The 4038-nt window shown below is 33.5% G+C and overlaps 1 long non-coding RNA gene across 2 annotated transcripts; it reads left to right on the forward strand.

The window, feature by feature from the left end:
* Positions 1-472: 472 nt before the first annotated feature.
* LOC149417988 (uncharacterized) lies at positions 473-2030 on the forward strand. Of its 2 annotated transcripts, none has more exons than XR_016303120.1 (3): positions 473-606; positions 708-1171; positions 1239-2030. It is a non-coding gene; the product is annotated as an uncharacterized LOC149417988 (long non-coding RNA). The 2 variants fall into 2 exon arrangements; XR_016303119.1 differs by having other exon boundaries at positions 473-546.
* Positions 2031-4038: the final 2008 nt, after the last annotated feature.

Raw genomic sequence — 4038 nt, forward strand, 5'->3', positions numbered from 1 at the left:
ATGTGGATGCCATTTTCTCGTTGGATCCAGACAGTTGCGAGCAGTTGGGGCTCTTGTGCGGCATTTAGATTTTAAAAAATCATAGAAATATTCGAATTTTTTATATTATACGTTCTTATTTATTTTAATTACGGGTCGTTAAACAAAATTTGAACAATTCATAAAATTTCAAAGTCGTATTTAAAGTTTTTTTTTTTTTTTTTGTAATTATTTTTTATTTTTAATAATATGTTTACATGGTACATAATTCATTTTACATCTTGGGTGTTTTTACTACTCTTCCATTGAAAGCATTTGAAATTTTACTATACAGTGGGTTGCCATATTAATAGGGACAGTTCCAATATTTCCTGATTTTTATGTTTACGTTGTCTCTACTTCTGAATAACTTGGATATGATGGCAATTCCTTCGTTATTTTTGTTGCTGGTATCACCACTAATACTTTTAAGAAGTGGCAACACTCGCAAAGTGCCACATCCCTCGAAAATTTAAGGTTTTTTCCATGTGGCCAGCATTTTTGTGAAAATTCGTGATTGAAGTTCCGGTAAATAAATATACATAATAATTATATTTAAGAGTTTTAACAGTTTAGCTGTACCAAAATGTAAGTAATTATTAATTATCTATTAATTTTGTAATTTTTTTTTCATATCTTATTTTAGTGAATAGTTTTTCCATATTGAGTCCAATGTTCTGTTTTTTCAGTATGGCTAGGTCTTCAGACACGTCCCCAAGAAAATGTCCGAAAGTGAAGACACTATTGTTAAACACTCAACATTCACAAAAAGAAATAGCAACCATTACAGGTATTTTAAAGTCTGTGGTTAACAGGATAAATTAGAAAATCAATCAAAAACTGCCCCTTGAATTGGATCACAATGGGAAATGTGGCAGAAAACGAATCACTACACCTCGTACTGACCGCAAAATCAAAGACGTCTGTCTCCAAAACCGCAAAAAGAGTGTGGCTCGTCTGACCTTGATGATCAACGAAGATGATATCGAAGTCTCCCAAAGGAGAGTCCAGAGGAGATTGGCTAAGGAGAACCTCATTGGTCATCGGTCAGCTAAAAAACCTCGCCTCACAGTAGATATGAATAACACAGTAGATAAAACTACTGGAATGGGCCAACGCACACCAAAACATGACTATAGAGAACTGGAATACGGTAATTAACAATTTTGTGGTTATCAAACATAAAAAAATTCCATTAGTTTGATTATGGCCTTTTTTAGGTGTGCTTCTCTGACGAGTCCATATTCCAAATTTTGTTGGATAAATCATCGTTCGTCCGACGACGCCCAGGAGAGAAATTTCATCAGGACTGCCTTTTAAAGACGATCAAACACCCTACCAGTATCATGGTGTGGTCAGTCATCTCTTCCAAAGGGATGGGGCGCCTCCACATTGTGCAAGGGACTATGAGGCAGGATCAGTACAGATAAATACTGTAAAATCGATTACTGCCTCAAATCGGAGAATGGTTCCCTGGTGGCCAGGAATACGTTTATATGCACAACTCCGCACCCTGTCATAAAGCCAGGACTGTCACTGCACTCCTGGCTGAAAAAAATGTGCCGGTTTTACCTTTGCCGGGGAATTCCCCTAACACGAACCCTATTGAAAACCTGTAGCAGCTCACCAAGAGGGAGATTGCCAAGGAGGTGGTCACAACGAAGCAGCAGCTCATCGAAACCCTCATCCGGGTGTGGCATCATTCTCTTGACCTAAAGATTACTGCAAAATTGTGCATTGAGAGTATACCACGGCGTGTACAAGCTGTTATTGCGGCTAAAGGCGAAATTACGAAATATTAACTTTTTGTTCGATAATGTTTAAAAATAATAAAAAAAATAAAATAATCGCAGATTAAGGACAAATACGGTGTATATAATTTTCAAAATTCAATGTTCTTGTTAATAAATAATAATAACCGCACCTAAAATTATAAACATCTTTGTTTTATGAACACAAAGTGTTAAAAACACATTTTCCATAGGTGTCCCTATTAATATGGCAACCCACTGTATCATCGTAAGCCTGTTGTTTTACAGTACCTCGATAATAATATATCTTGATCGGGACTTTCACAAAACTTGGAAATTAAATTCTGTGAAATAATCCGCCATTAAAAACTATGTTGCAGACTGGCAGCGTCAATTACGTGAGAAAATTTTTTGAAAAATTAAAGACGAAGTGGATTAATATAGCAGCGAACAATCAATACATACAATAATGGAATGGAATACTTTACAATTAAATGTGTCATATTTTTATTTAATTTAAAACAATTTCAATATAGCTTTTACATAATCAAGTAGGTAAAAAGTTTGTTGCAAAATCGAACTCCCGAAAATATTCCGAACGGAAGCATATTTTTTCCATAATAAGTATTTATCGTTGAAAGTCAATATCTGAAATTCCGCAGAGAATGCTGATGCGGCGTACAAAAAAACCTTTCGTTCGCTCAAAAGTTTCTTGTATTTTTGCCCTTTCAACTCTGAAAATGTCTATCGCTAAAAGCGTTCTTTATTGTTTGGCTGTGCGGGATTCTTCCATATTACTTTGAGCTAAGAAAAAACTCAGTTTTGCTAAAGAAAAAAAAAACAATAAAGAATACTATTGTTTGCACGTGCAGAAAAAAACGGGCAACCTTCTTCTTAGGAATCATAATACGCGAACGGCTGTCGATTCTTTCAAAATTTAGGTACAACATGAAAGCGGAAGAAGTGGATACTGGCTTATTCTCGGAGACCCGAATCAATTCATGCGATGATAAAAACAACGATGTATTCAATAATATTTGTGATTATCAGGCATCTGATAATCACAAATATTATTGAATTTTGATCTCATTTTAGACAGCGTGAAACTGGCTAGGATGAACATAAAGAAATTGGATATATAGATATGGGAAATTTTGTTCATACCGAGATTAAAGAGTCGTATAGTTTTCGTACACCAGACAAACAGGAGACGCTAAATCTTTAAATACAGGTTGTCCGGGAGTAAAATGCATAAACTTTGGGAGGTGATTCTATAATATGATGGTAGAAGTACAAAAGAAAAAACACTTTTTTGAAATTGCTACTTATTTTTTGTTGATTTTTCCATATTTTTTTTTCTATATAAAAAAATCAACTTTTTGACTTCATTACGTTGGGATTTAAAAAAAATCATGAATCTATTTTACTTGTCCTATCATGTAAAATCACCTCTGAGTTTATGCACCATTCTCCGCACACCTTGTATATGCATAGAGAAGGAAAACTTTTATTTTATCTCGAACAACTAGGTACTTTAACAAAATCTCATGGTTTTAACAAACGTATCACAGCACTGCCATTTGAATTATGAATTGAACTTAATCGTGTTTTTCGTTGTTTTTTGTTGTTCTTCGGGACGTAAAATGTTGACTCTGAAAATTGAACATTACTTTATTTTTGAAGATATCAAAAAACTAATTTTACATTCGTTTGCATATAATACATTTTTATTAAAACGAACATTTTGAGACAACCTTATTTAGATGAAATTACTGAAAAAAGTTTGACGTTAAATTAATATTTCAGATGGTGCAATATTTTTATTAGGTTTATATTTAGAGCGACTTACTTGTGACTTTTTTTTATATATAATGAGTATTAATAATTACTCAGAATTTTCTGAACTTTCAAAAAACTTTTATGTTTGCTTGGCACCGTAAAAATAGTCATGTCTGAACGTACGTAAGAAAACGCTTTCATTTTTGTGGAAATATCATCACAGCTATGGATGGGAATATCATGTCCTAGAAAATTATAGAAAAACGACAAAAATCTAGTAAATAGATATTTCATATCAGTAGACATTCCTGAATTTCATGTAAAAAAATGTAAATACAAACACAAGGATAATCTTCAAAAGTAACCTATTATGGAAAATGAAATAATTACACAACATTCGTACCCTTCCATTTTCGTTGAAAGAATTTTGTTAGACCACGTGCTTCCATCTACCAAATTATTTAAATCGGCCACTTCCAGCGTTCAGCCC

This window comes from Hesperophylax consimilis, chromosome 14, assembly GCF_061612785.1.
Source record: "Hesperophylax consimilis isolate HC1 chromosome 14, BYU_Hcon_1.0, whole genome shotgun sequence".
NCBI lineage: Eukaryota > Metazoa > Arthropoda > Insecta > Trichoptera > Limnephilidae > Hesperophylax > Hesperophylax consimilis.